Source organism: Gigantopelta aegis, chromosome 8 (genome assembly GCF_016097555.1).
Source record: "Gigantopelta aegis isolate Gae_Host chromosome 8, Gae_host_genome, whole genome shotgun sequence".
Classification (NCBI taxonomy): domain Eukaryota; kingdom Metazoa; phylum Mollusca; class Gastropoda; order Neomphalida; family Peltospiridae; genus Gigantopelta; species Gigantopelta aegis.
Genome location: NC_054706.1, coordinates 78323378 through 78337952, shown reverse-complemented (window position 1 = coordinate 78337952; position 14575 = coordinate 78323378). Strand labels below are relative to the sequence as shown.

Here is a 14575-nt window from a genome sequence, read left to right as displayed (position 1 = left end):
CCAGTCAAGGCCTCATCACCAAATAAACAACCCATCTGCAGCATGAATGAGTACGAAACCAGCATGTTTTAACAACCCAATCAGGGCCTCACTCTATATACTTTCTTCACCCTCCTCATTTTCAATTTCTTTACAAATCAAGCTGGGCTTTTATAAATATCACACCTACTCAGGGGTAGATAGGTAGGTAGAGCCCCACTTAAATGGGTGAGCCACGCCACTTCCACCTGTAAGTGGGCCAGGTCCACTGTTGGTCATACTGTATGCCATAGCTTATTTCTGATTGATAAAGCCAGTAGCAGTTAGCCGTCTGTATGGTCCTGCAGTGTTTGTTCATACCATCATCTTTTGACTGCCCACCACTACTCACTCGCTGGGAGATCTCACTCACTCACTCACCCCTCACTGATAATCACCACCACCACCAAAACTTACAATGGACTGAGCCGGGCCGAGGGGTAACAGCTAGAGTGAGAGCCAAGCGGAGTTTTCAATTGATTACTACAGACTGAGTTGGCTGGAAAGATAACCCCGAAGAATCACAACAGAGATTGCATTACAGAAGATCAGTAGTGCTTGGAGGATTGTACCAGTTATAGTGTGTACGGTGTGAACAGTGTGTAGACTTCCCCGCCACACCATGCTACACACACAGCACCGCTGCTGCCACCACGCTTAGGCACACCGCTGACACCACTGTCGCTGTTGTTGTTGTTGTTAATACATGTGTGAAGACTTCATCCGAGTCGTGTACACACATACACACGCACGCTGTTGATGGGATGATCCCTGCACTGTTCAACTTGCTAAGAAGTGGAATCTAAGTGTAATGGCTGAGTGATTGTCGCTTGTTGAGGGGGTAAGTAGCTGTAATCAGGACTATTGCAAGACCTTACCGTTAAGGCTCATCTCACGGCAATTGGGCTCATACATTTAATCCACGCTTGTGTGTGTACGGGTTATGTTGTGTTTGAATAACAGTGCTCTTTCTTTCTATCAGACACCACTGGTTTCTTCTCACTCTCTCTCTCTCTCTCACTCACTCTCCCATTCTCTCTCTCTCTCTCTCTCTCTCTCTCTCTCTCTCTCTCTCTCTCTCTCTCTCTCTCTCTCACTCTCTCTCTCTCTCTCTCTCTCTCTCTCTCTCTCTCTCTCTCTCTCTCTCTCTCTCTCTCTCTCTCTCTCTCTCTCTCTCACCTTCTCTTCTCTTCTCTCTCTGTCTGTCTCTCACTGCTTTGTTAATGTTGTCTTATCGGCAGTGCGAAACCCGTCTGGCACGTGTGCATGTTGTTCCTAGTATGTTACGCATGCACTGAGCCATCACAGCAGCTCCCACTGCAAACATTGATTAAGAGCCAGTTAGTCGAGATTAGACAGACGGGCCTGGTGTGGAAACAAAGTTATTGTGATCACCGTTCATTGTTAGCCATCACCGGGAGAGAGAGAGAGAGACGAGATCAGTGTTAAAAGCTTGTCTTGCTGTTCACTAAACGATGTCGAGGAACACTTTCAAAAGACGGTTTTCACGATTGCTATCTGTGTTTAAATATATACCATGTCAATTGTTTTGCTTCTCGTGTGTGCCCTCTGCTGGTAATTTACGTATCTCTATTAAGCAAATCGCTCACGTTGTTATAAGTTATGTCAATATATATATATGGAGTGTGGTGACAGGTTTAGCTACAGTTAAGAAGTAAAGTGACAGGGTGATGTTTTAATAATACATAATCATCATCATGCATACTAGATAGACTCAGGTTCTTAGTTAATGGCCTACACATTTCATTTAAATGTTGTTTTTTGTCTACTTACTGATTTTGAATTTTACTCATTTATTTATTTATATATTTAATTGATTAATTAATTAATTAAAACAAATTAATTAATTAAATTTTAGATTTTTAGATTTTTTATTTTATTTACATGTATAATTTTTTTTTTTTTTTTTTTTATATACTTATTGATTTTTTAAATTATCATCTACTTATTGATTTTATTTATTTACTTATTTGTTCACATATTTACTAATTTTTATTTGATATACTTACTGTAATATTAATTATATATTTATTTTATTAAATGTATTTACTTATTTTGCTGTTCAAAGCTAATTTATTTTATTTAAGTTTATTTACATCTGTTTATTTGTTTGTTAAAATTATTTTTAAAAAGAATAAACATTTATGATTGCCTAATAGTAACATATTTGTTTTTACTTTTATATCTAATATATAATTAAAGTGAACTTTAAACACGTCAAATTATTAACGATTGGCATCTATTCTGGATATGGAATGAAAATTCCTAATTTTTCTGAAAAATGTTTCAAAGTTTGTCACCCTCCCTACATGTAAATGTACAAACTTGTGTACTGGTATTCTGTAAATATCTAATATTGCTATTTTTATAATAAAATATATTGTAATCAAGAAAATAAAACATTTTAGGTACAACTTGTTTACGAATCCTAAATTAATTAATTGTTTAAGTCTAAATAAAAACTGTTAAGTTTAGTTTATATACTTATAATTTTACTAATTATTATTACAATTGGTTATCTTCTTTGTAAAGTAAGTGTGACTTAAAATATTTAATATATGTATCTACGTGCCAAGTTTGGTTACTGATAATTTGATGTAATACAATGTATATCACGCCAAGTTGTTAGTGTTAATATATTTACCTAATAACAACTGCTTAAAAATAAAATAGGAAAGGAATGTTTTTATGACACCTCAACACATTTTAAACTGTTTAAATTATTTTGTGACAGAGAGAGGGAGGGAGGGGGAGAGAGTGAGAGCGAGAGAGAGAGAGAAAGAGAGAGTGACAGAGAAAGAGAGAGTGAAAGAGAAAGAGAGAGAGTGAGAGTGACAGAGAAAGAGAGAGAGTGAGAGTGACAGAGAAAGAGAGAGAGTGAGAGTGACAGAGAAAGAGAGAGAGTGAGAGTGACAGAGGGAGGGGGAGAGAGAAAGTGTGTGAGAGAGTGACATAGAGAGAGTGAGAAAAACAGAGTGACAGAGAGAGAGAGAGAGAGTGTGACAGAGAGAGAGAGAGTGACAGAGAGAGAGAGTGACAGAGAGAGAGAGAGAGAACACAGGGCTTTAGATTTCTCTAATTTGGCCACAACAGTTGTCTGTTCAGAATACAGCAAGACGGAGAGAGAGAGAGAAAGAAAGAGAGAGGGAAGGATAGCAAGGGAGCTAGGAAGCCTCCTGCTATAACATAAGACTGTTCCAATCAAAGAAGCAGCAAAGAATCTTTTATATATTTTTTATATGCATTTTTCCATAAGCAGGACAGTACATTCCACAACCTTGGTGCACCAGTTCATCGAGGGTGCTTAATCCTGTGACCCATCTACCACTGAGTTGTATCCCACCCAGCTAATAAAAACAAGAACATAACAAAAAACAACAAAACTCACCCACCACCCACCACCCACCAACTAAAAAACAGTGATACATGATTGGTCTGGTTTTGATCCCCATTGGTGGTTCCCTTGGCTATTTCTCATTCCATTCAGTGGTTCACAACTGGTGTAACAAAGGCTGTGGTATGTGCTATCCTGTCTGTAGGATGCTGCACATAAAAGGTCCCTTGCTGCTAATCGGAAGGAATAGCCAATTGCGTTGTGGCAACAGGTTTATTATCTGTATGGCCCTAAAACCATATATCTGATGTCATGTAACCATAATTAAATGTGTTGAGTGTGTCGTTAAATAAGTAATTCTTTCCTTCCTTCTTTCGACACACATTTACATCTCATTTACACAATCTATGACAAGTCTATTTTGTTTTTATGAGGCTTACCAAGTTTGGTTGAAACTGTCTATATTTATTTATAATTACTGCCATATACCAAAATATCTGCAGTGCCCTCTGGAAGCAGAAAAATTCATGCTTTTTTTAAGTTATCGACCTTTATGGGGTGTTTTTTACTAATAAATCTTATTGAAAGCTGAGAGAAAATTCTATTTCTGTTATTTCTAAAGCCTGGATAAAACAATAAAGGTGCAGGTATGTGATCTCTTTCCGTCATCAATTATGTCATGGAAAGCAAAAGAGTATTTGTTTTACAACACCTCCGCACATTTTAAAACTATGCTTATTTGGTGTCTAATACATTTTTAATTTACTCTTGTTTAAAGAAATATCTATAAAGAGTTAAAAGTTTGTTTTGTTTACGACACCACTAGAGCTCATTGATTAATAATCATTGTTAGTGCTCATCGGCTATTGGACATCAAAGATTTGGTAGTTTGTGACACGAAGTCTGAGAGGAAACCTGCTACACCGGAGAATGGGTCCACTGAAGTGATTTGATCTTACAGCACACGCACCTCACACGAGCACTCTACCGACTGAGCTAGATCCCACCCCTCCAGAAATAAAATGAGGAAATCTGTTGTCACCGTATAGGCTACTCATTGCAAAAAGCTACCAAGTGGTATTTTCCCACAAACAGGACAGTATCTACCATGGACTATTATTCATGAAGCGCTTTTTGCTTGGGAAGGGATACTTTAAGGTGATAATACAACTCTATATAGTGATTTTAAAATGTATTTTTGATCCAGTTAAAATAACCAGTCTCTAATTGTTAACCACAAAGTAAATGATAGACATAATCCTGTTTCATTACATGCATATTTTTTATTTTAATCTCTGGTCTTTATTACCAAAGACATTGATGGGCCCATTGGGCTGTTTCTCGTTCCAACCAGTGCATCACGACTAGCATATCAAAGGCTGTGGTATGTACTACCATGTTTGTGAGATTGTGCATATAAAAGATCCCTTGCAGCTAATCAAAAAGAGTAGCCCATGAAACCACTAAAATATGAACTGAAAAATAAATAGTTTTGGACTGATTATGTGACAATCACAGTAAATAATGAGAGTGACAAGATCGTTACATAATTTTACCGGGCTAGATTTAACGTTACAAAACATATGGAAGGAGGAGGTAATAAATGTGTGATGTTAGATATCAATACAATTATTGTTGCTTAAAAGTGTGCATTATATCTTGCATGGGGTAGGATTTCACTCCTCAATTAAGTGCTTGCTTCAGGTGCTTGCATCGCAGGAACGAACCATCATAGTGGATCCATTCAACTGATCGCAGGAGGGGACGTAGCCCAGTGGTAAAGCGCTTGCTTCAGGTGCTTGCGTCGCAGGAACGAACCGTCTTAGTGGATCCATTCAACTGATCTCAGGAACGAACCATCTTAGTAGATCCATTCAACTGATCTCAGGAACGAACCATCTTAGTGGATCCATTCAACTGATCGCAGGAACGAACCATCTTAGTGGATCCATTCAACTGATCGCAGGAACGAACCATCTTAGTGGATCCATTCAACTGATCGCAGGAACGAACCATCTTAGTGGATCCATTCAACTGATCGCAGGAACGAACCATCTTAGTGGATCCATTCAACTGATCGCAGGAACGAACCATCTTAGTGGATCCATTCAACTGATCGTAGGAACAAACCATCTTAGTGGATCCATTCAACTGATCTCAGGAACGAACCATCTTAGTGGATCCATTCAACTGATCGCAGGAGGGGACGTAGCCCAGTGGTAAAGCGCTCGCTTCAGGTGCTTGCATCGCAGGAACAAACCATCTTAGTGGATCCATTCAACTGATCGCAGGAACGAACCATCTTAGTGGATCCATTCAACTGATCGCAGGAACGAACCATCTTAGTGGATCCATTCAACTGATTGCAGGAACAAACCATCTTAGTGGATCCATTCAACTGATCGCAGGAACGAACCATCTTAGTGGATCCATTCAACTGATCGCAGGAACGAACCATCTTAGTGGATCCATTCAACTGATCGCAGGAACAAACCATCTTAGTGGATCCATTCAACTGATCGCAGGAGGGGACGTAGCCCAGTGGTAAAGCGCTCGGTTGATGCATGGTTGGTTTAGGATCGATCCCGTCGGTGGGCCCATTAGGCTATATCTCGTTCCAGCCAGTGCACCACAACTGGTTTATTAAAGGTTGTGGTATGTGCTATCCTGTCTGTGGGATGGTGCATATAAAAGATCCCTTGCTGCTAACCGAAAAGAGTAGCGATTGCAGGTTTCCTCTCTCAATATCTGTGTGGTCTTTAACTATATGTCTGACACGATATAGCCGTCAATGAAATGTGTTGAGTGCGTCGTTAAATAAAACAGTTCCTTCCTTCAACTGATTGTTTTTTCTCTCATTCCAACCAGTACACCACAACTGTCAAAGGCCGTGGTATGTGCTTTCCTGTCTGTGGAAAAATGCATATAAAAGATCTCTTGCTTCATTAAGAAAATGTAGTGGGTTTCCTCTGATGACTATGTGTCAGAATTACCAAACGTTTTGACATCCAATAGCCGATGATTAATCAATCAATGTGCTTTAGTGGTGTCGTTGAAGAAAACAAATTTTAACTTTATATCTTGCACAACAGTTATTTTCATGACATAAAATGACCAATGTGTGAGAATTTATTTTATGTTCTTGATAACAAACCGGACAACATGTTTGTCTGTGTGTTGTGGTTTACGTGATAGATATCAACATGACATTTCAATAAAATTGTTTGTTTGGAGCTCAAATAATATTATTTATTGCTTGGTAAATAGTGGAAGATCAAAGGCTAATAATGTTAACTGTGGTCGTTTTGCTGAAACAGACTATAGTCGTGTTCAGATTTTAAAATGTTATAATCAAGTGCTGGTATATATAGCTCGTCTGTAAGAGAGATATGATAACATAATCTGTTTCCTAAGACGTGATCAGGCGTGGATTCAGGCGGGGTCCCAAGGGGCCTGGGCTCCCTATTTTGGGTCAAACAATATATATTACAGAATACACATTATTCTGTACACTTGTCAAGGACCTTTAAATTCTATTTTTAAAAACAACAACAGGTTTTGACCCCCTGTATTAAAAAATCTAGGATCCGTGCCTGGTGAATTTGATTAATTTTAGAAAATTACCTTTAGATTGACTTAATGAATATTCATTAAGTAGTGAGTCAGTACCTTCATAAGATATACCAGTACAGTAAAACTTTTCAAAACCTCTGTAAACCAGAATTCTCTATAAACTGGACGTTTTTCAGTCCCATTTTAAATATCAGTACAGAACATAATATCTCTAAAGCAAATCACCCCTAAAACTGGACTTTTTACTTGGTTCTGAGGGTGTCCAGGTTAGACAGGTTTCACTGTATGTGTGTGTGTGTGTGTGTGTGTGTGTGTGTGTGTGTGTGTGTGTGTGTGTGTGTGTGTGTGTGTGTGTGTGTGTGTACATACTATTAATACAATTTAACTTTGAAAATAACCATCATATATTAAAAACCTTTATGTATGTTTTGAATTCTGGATTTTAACGCATCCCAAAAACTGTTCCTGTACTGGTTGTTTGATGAAATTGTTACAGTAAATCTACATTTCCTGATTATTTTTATTTTTCAATATTATTTTCATGTCTGAACCATTGAAATAATTTTGTTTTAAAAAATTCAGATGTGTTTCACCAAACCATATTATAAAGAAATGAGAGATTTCACTTGTAGAATCCAGCTAACAAACTTACAGGCATATTTATCTTTAATATGTTTACATAAATAATTAACATATGCTAAAAAAAAAAATATATATTAAATGTGACAATGGCACTTAAATAAAAAAAATGTAGAAACTCGATTGAAAAGACTTCACTGAAAATGTATTTTTGTTGAAAAATCAATTGGTTATTCTTCTTTTAAGGTGGTTTGAGTGGAAACAATTTCTTTTTAAATGTTATCTCTACTGAAAGGGACTTATAACTTCATCATTAATAACTTGAATTGTTCTCATGATATGAAAGAAAGAAATGTTTTATTAAACAGTGCTCCCAACATATTTTTATTTATGGTATATGGCGTTAAATATATGGTTAAGTTAAAGTTTATTTTGTTTAATGACACCACTAGAGCACATTGATGTATTAATCATCAACTATTGAATGACAGACATTTCGTAATTTTGACGTATGCTCTCAGAGAGAAACCTGCTACATTTTTCCATTAGTAGTAAGGGATTTTTTTATATGCATCATCCCACAGACAGGATAGCACATACCACTGCCTTTGATATACCAGTCATGGTTCACTAGCTATAACGAATATGGTTAAGAGCCACACTGATAATGAGAGAAAATTCATTGCCGCCACTTCATGGGCTACTCTTTTTTATTATTAGCAGTAAGGGCTCTTTTATATGCACCAATCCACAGATATGATGGTACATACCACAGCTTTTGTTGTGGAGCACTTGCTGGAATGAGAAATAACCTAATGGACCCACCAACGGGAACTGATCCCAAACCAATCACACATCAGGCGAGTGCATGACCACTGGGCTACTCCTGCCCCCCACTCTGACAGTATTATTTGAGAACATACAGAGCTGAGATAGCTGTTGTAAAATTTGACTGGAACAAGGAAACGTTTTCCTCATAACTTGTAAAGTGGAAAAACTAAAATATTTTCAAGCAAGTTAGTTTTTAATTGCACCAATATTGTTGATTTGTCTTCCATCTCCACAAAAAAATTCACTTTAAAATGATTTTTTTTTTTTTTTAATATACCTAATATAAATATAAATTAAATAATAAATATGACAACAAGATATATTATATAAACCTCATTCTTTAAGCTTTTCTTTCTGTTAAGATTTTTTAACAGTTTTAACCCCCTCCCTCATCCCCCCTCCCGCAGAACAACAACAATAATCCATCCCCAACTTCTTTAAAATTTATAATTGTTAACAAGTTGAATTGTATTCTACCATGAACATGACAGCTTGCTATGAACATGTGTACAGTGGCTGATACTGGATCTTTTCACAGAGGGGGGTACAACTTTAAAAAGGGGTTTCTTACATAATTCCAAAGTACACTAACATGTATTATACATGGACTTTATCCCCAGTAAAACCAAAATAGCAGATCTCCCTCACAAAAAAGAATTTATTTATTATATAACTGTATGTTTTGTGGAGGCACTTCGAAGTTAGGGGGAGGGGTTGTGTACCATTTTCCCTTGGATTTGCACCTGTAGTTATATTTAAATTTATTTGTCAGTGTATATATATATGCATTGTTACATCTAGTTTTTTTAATATTGTATTTTAATGCTGTTGCCCTGAGGGATATATTGACACAAAATTTAATTGAACTGAATTAATTGAGCTGAATGTGTTTGCATCAAATGTGCTTGCATGTATACATTGATACTTTTTTATTGTTTGATATGCAAATTATTTGAGTTCTGAATAAACAAATCTTTCTCATGTGATAGAGATTTGATGGAAATAGTGATGCAATTTACATGACAATGACAACATGTTGCAGCGTATCTGTATTGATATACGACACGGTGCTTATTGAAGTATATATTTCTCATCACTTAGTGAAGGGCTGTAGTGATTAAAGAAAGAAATGTTTTATTTAACAACGCACTCAACACATTTTATTTACGGTTATATGGCATCAGACATATGGTTAAGGACCACACAGATATTGAGAGGAAACCCGCTGTTGCCACTTCATGGGCTACTCTTTCCGATTAGCAGCAAGGGATCTTTTATTTGCACATCCCACAGGCAGGACAGCACAAACCATGATCTTTGATATTCCAGTCATGGTGCACTGGTTGGAACGAGAAATGGCCCAATGGGCTCACCAACAGGGATTGATCCTAGACTGACTGGGCATCAGGCAAGTGCTTTACCACTGGACTATGTCACACCCCATCATCACTAAGAGTACCGGGTACTTTACTTACAATTATTACACTTTAAAAAATAATGTAAGCCCATGACATTGAGTTTCACTGTGTAGCGAGTAGCCCAAGCTGTTAGCATATGGAAGTAACTGTGTAAGTAACTAAGTAACTGTGTAAGTAACTAAGTAACTGTGTAAGTAACTAAGTGACTGTGTAAGTAAATAATTAACTGTGTAAGTAACTAAGTAACTGTGTAAGTAACTAAGTGACTGTGTAAGTAACTAAGTGACTGTGTAAGTAACTAAGTGACTGTGTAAGTAACTAAGTACTTAAACTGTGTAAGTAACTAAGTAACTCTGTAAGTAACTAAGTAACTGTGTAAGTAACTAAGTACTTAAACTGTGTAAGTAACTAAGTGACTGTGTAAGTAACTAAGTACTTAAACTGTGTAAGTAACTAAGTGACTGTGTAAGTAACTAAGTAACTGTGTAAGTAACTAAGTACTTAAACTGTGTAAGTAACTAAGTGACTGTGTAAGTAACTAAGTACTTAAACTGTGTAAGTAACTAAGTAACTCTGTAAGTAACTAAGTAACTGTGTAAGTAACTGTGTAAGTAACTAAGTAACTGTGTAAGTAACTAAGTAACTGTGTAAGTAACTAAGTAACTGTGTAAGTAACTGTGTAAGTAACTAAGTGACTGTGTAAGTAACTAATTAACTGTGTAAGTAACTAAGTAACTGTGTAAGTAACTAAGTAACTGTGTAAGTAACTAAGTGACTGTAAGTAACTAAGTGACTGTGTAAGTAACTAAGTGACTGTGTAAGTAACTAAGTACTTAAACTGTGTAAGTAACTAAGTAACTCTGTAAGTAACTAAGTAACTGTGTAAGTAACTGTGTAAGTAACTAAGTAACTGTGTAAGTAACTAAGTAACTGTGTAAGTAACTAAGTAACTGCGTAAGTAACTAAGTAACTGTGTAAGTAACTGTGTAAGTAACTAGGTAACTGTGTAAGTAACTAAGTAACTGTGTAAGTAACTAAGTAACTGTGTAAGTAACTAAGTGACTGTGTAAGTAACTAAGTGACTGTGTAAGTAACTGTGTAAGTAACTGTGTAAGTAACTAAGTAACTGTGTAAGTAACTAAGTAACTGTGTAAGTAACTAAGTAACTGTGTAAGTAACTAAGTAACTGTGTAAGTAACTAAGTAACTGTGTAAGTAACTAAGTAACTGTGTAAGTAATTAAGTAACTGTGTAAGTAACTAAGTAACTGTGTAAGTAACTAAGTAACTGTGTAAGTAACTGTGTAAGTAACTAAGTAACTGTGTAAGTAACTAAGTAACTGTGTAAGTAACTAAGTAACTGTGTAAGAAACTGAGAGTGCGTTATAAACAATAGGATCTGTGATAGTGTGTGTTGTGTGTGTTGCGTGTGTTGCAACAAGAGTTAGTTAATTAATTAACAAGTTACACATCAGATGAGTAGTTTTATTTTACGACTGAGAGAAAATTTAATACTCAGACAAAGTTTGCTTATAAAAAATACAAATAAGTAGTTCAATATATATTTGCAAATGGTTGGGAGGTGCAGACATAGCCCAGTGGTAAAGCACTCGCTTGATGCACAGTCAGTCTTGGATCGATCCTTGTTGGTGGCCCATTTGGCTTTTTCTCATTCGAAACAGTGCACCATGACTGCTATATCAAAGGCCATGGTATGTGCTGTCCTTTCTGTGGGATGTTGCATATAAAAGATCTTTTGCTACAAATGGAAATATGTAGCAGGTTTCCTCTCTAAGACTATATGTCAGAATTACCGAATGTCTAACATCATTGAATGAGAAATATTGCAGCCAGCCCACCCAGCCACAAACCACCGATGGGCACTGATCCCAGACCTACTAAGGCGAGTGCTATACCACTGGGCCACAAAGCACCCCTGATCATGATAGACCAATCATGTGATGGTGGTTCGAATGGGAAACAAATCCCACCTATTTCTGTCTACTCATCGCTGTCTACCACAGAGCTACAATTTACTCCCGTCATAGATAGATCTATATTATATGATAAGACCAGCTTCATTCTGCTACTTGTATTATTTAACATATATGTGTGTGTGTGCATGCATGCGTGTGTGTGTGTGTGTGTGTGCGAGTGTGTGTGTGTGTGCGAGTGTGTGTGTGTGCGTGTGTGCATGGGTGTATGTGTGTGTGCATGTGAGTGTGTGTGTGTGCGCGCGTGTTTGAGTATGTGTGTGTGTGTGTGTGCATGTGCATGTGCGCATGTGTGTGTCCTAGCTGTCGAACCTGCTGTATGGCTGGTCAAAGTGGCCACTGATACAGGTTACCACTTTTACAACAACAACATATACCATCCATACCAGTAATTCAACGATGGATTCAGGATTTTTCCACAGAAAGGAGGCTGTGTTTAAAGGGGGATCTACAGCACTCAGTGTGGGTGTGCAGTATATAAAAAGAGAACATATATGTACAGTTTTCAGAAGTAAAGTAACATGCATTATCTAAATGGAAATCTTCCACCGGAAACTCTAAACTAAGATATTACCTGTCTTCCAATTAAAAAGTCAATAATTGTATTAATTAAAAAAATATATATATATTTAATTGAATTTGTTTTATTAATCTGCAATCATTTATTGTTATAATGTTAATTTATTAATCCTTACATTATAAAAAACTATGTTTTATTGACCAATAAAAACATATATAACATTTAACTGTTTAAACATAATTTTAAAACTTTATAAAATCAAATAATGATATTACTAATACAAAATTTAAAAAAATGTATATAAAAATAAATAACAAAATAATAATAATTGTATTAATTTTTAAGTATTGGATTTATTACTTTAAAATTTGGGTGAAGCACACCCCACCTTATAGTATACTTCAAATAAACGTTTACCATTGTTCCATTCCTCATCAGTGATAAAATAGAACAATTTTCATATCACCATTGACAGTTGATTGTTGCACGAGTTTGTTCTATGTACAGTAATTATGCTGATCTGTGTTGAGGTAATTCCCACTACGTGAGATCGGCCTGTCACATTAGATGAGCCATGAATGCCACCAGCAATCAGAGGTGTCCTCCAACAGCAGTTAATTGCTTCACAATGGAAAGGCCTGGTTCAAAGGGTGGTAGTACCCCTCAATGTGCAAATGTCGTTAACTTTCACTGTCTTGTCGCTGGTGCATAAAATTAGTTGTTTATGGACCAGTACAAATCATTTGTGGTCACCTGATGCAGATATTGCAATGATATACAATATGTGTATATATCTGGGATCTAGTGTAGGCAACGGTTGGCCACATCAGACAGGTAGCTGCTTAAAAGAGGTGATTTAAAGTGGACATTTGTTTTTGGATGAAAAAATAAACTGCTTAAGACTTAACTGAATGTGCAAAGGTTGTTAAATTACGGTATCTGGTCACTGTTACATAAAATTATTTATTTACAAATCAGTAAAAATTGATATTGGTCATGTAATGCAGATGTTTGAATGATATCTATCTGGGATCCAATTTAGGTGGCTGCTGACCACATTAAACAGGTAGTTGCTTAAAAGAGGTGAATTAAAGAAATTGAGACAGGTAACTGCTTATGGCAGATGGCTGCTAATTACAGGTGGCTGCTATTTACAGGTGGATGTTTGGGTGGGTTTCACTCTGTGTATCATTTAGTAATGCAGATTATATAAGCTTTTTTTACTATGAAAACAGGTTTTATGTGAAAGCAAATGTTGCTGTTAAGTACATAAAATATTCATTACATAATGAAAATACAAAAATCTTTCCGAAACTTGTTATAATAAAGTGTCGAATGCCCCACTTTGAATATGCTGGTGAGAGATCTTTGTGCGTCATTCAGGAGGGTTTTTTCATATCATTTGTCGTAAGTTTCTTATTTGTGAATGTGAAAAGCCTGTATGTCTATATATCGGAGTTGCCCATATCACCAGTTGTATAGATCAGTTTGATTGAAAAGACATGGATTTCGAGGTATGTTTCCGTCTCTTTTCTCTTTGTCGTCTTACTTAAACCTCTATGAGCAGTGATTTGGTACAAGCGGAGTTTACCTCATGAAAGGGGACGTGTTTGCACCTGTAGGGAAGCTATCGAATGTTCACATTTCTCGTTATGCTACCTGCTGTCGGGTATTGTCCGCCTGTGTGATTGGTAAGTTACCTTCTTTATTGTGGCGTGTAGGTGAACTGTCACAATGTGTTCACTTATTTGTATAGATTCTATAATTTAGTAAATTATTGTCACTGAAAGATAACAGTTAAATGTTGTTGTGTATGTTTTTATTTGATCGTAAAACCATCCAGTTTGCATAATCGATGATTAATGAATTAACATTATAACATAGTAAATAGAATGTAGGTTAAAAACAGTTATTTTGGTATGTTACGATCCTTTTCACTGCCTGGGATGACACCGGATATTGCCACTATCGTTGCGACAAATCTTGTCAGCATGACTAGAGAAAATCATTCTTAATCCTTTGTCCTTTATTACCGGTGATGTCTTACTTATGGGAGTAACTTACATGCACAGACAGGACAGCACATTCCATGACCTGTCAATGTGCACATGTTGGAATTGGAAAAAACCAGTTGGAGGATGGTTCACCGCAGGGGTTTGATCCAACAACCATCTCACCTCAGGAGAGGGCACAACAGACTGATCTAGATTCTGCCTCTTGGTTGGAATGGGAAAAAATGGTAGATTATTATTCTCATTACTACCCATTCTGTTTTGAAAGGTCACTGGG

The 14575-nt window shown here is 36.5% G+C and overlaps 1 protein-coding gene across 3 annotated transcripts in view; it reads left to right on the top strand.

Moving 5' to 3' along the window:
* Positions 1 to 471: 471 nt before the first annotated feature.
* LOC121379375 (zinc finger MIZ domain-containing protein 1-like) overlaps positions 472 to 14575 on the top strand; it is a 241183-nt gene continuing 227079 nt past the window's right edge. For 2 of the 3 annotated variants that reach the window (XM_041507963.1, XM_041507959.1), the window contains exon 1: positions 473 to 859. The gene's annotated coding sequence lies outside the window, so the exon portion shown is untranslated. Of the gene's footprint in view, positions 860 to 14575 lie in introns of all 3 variants that reach the window. The other variant, XM_041507961.1, reaches the window with a different exon arrangement.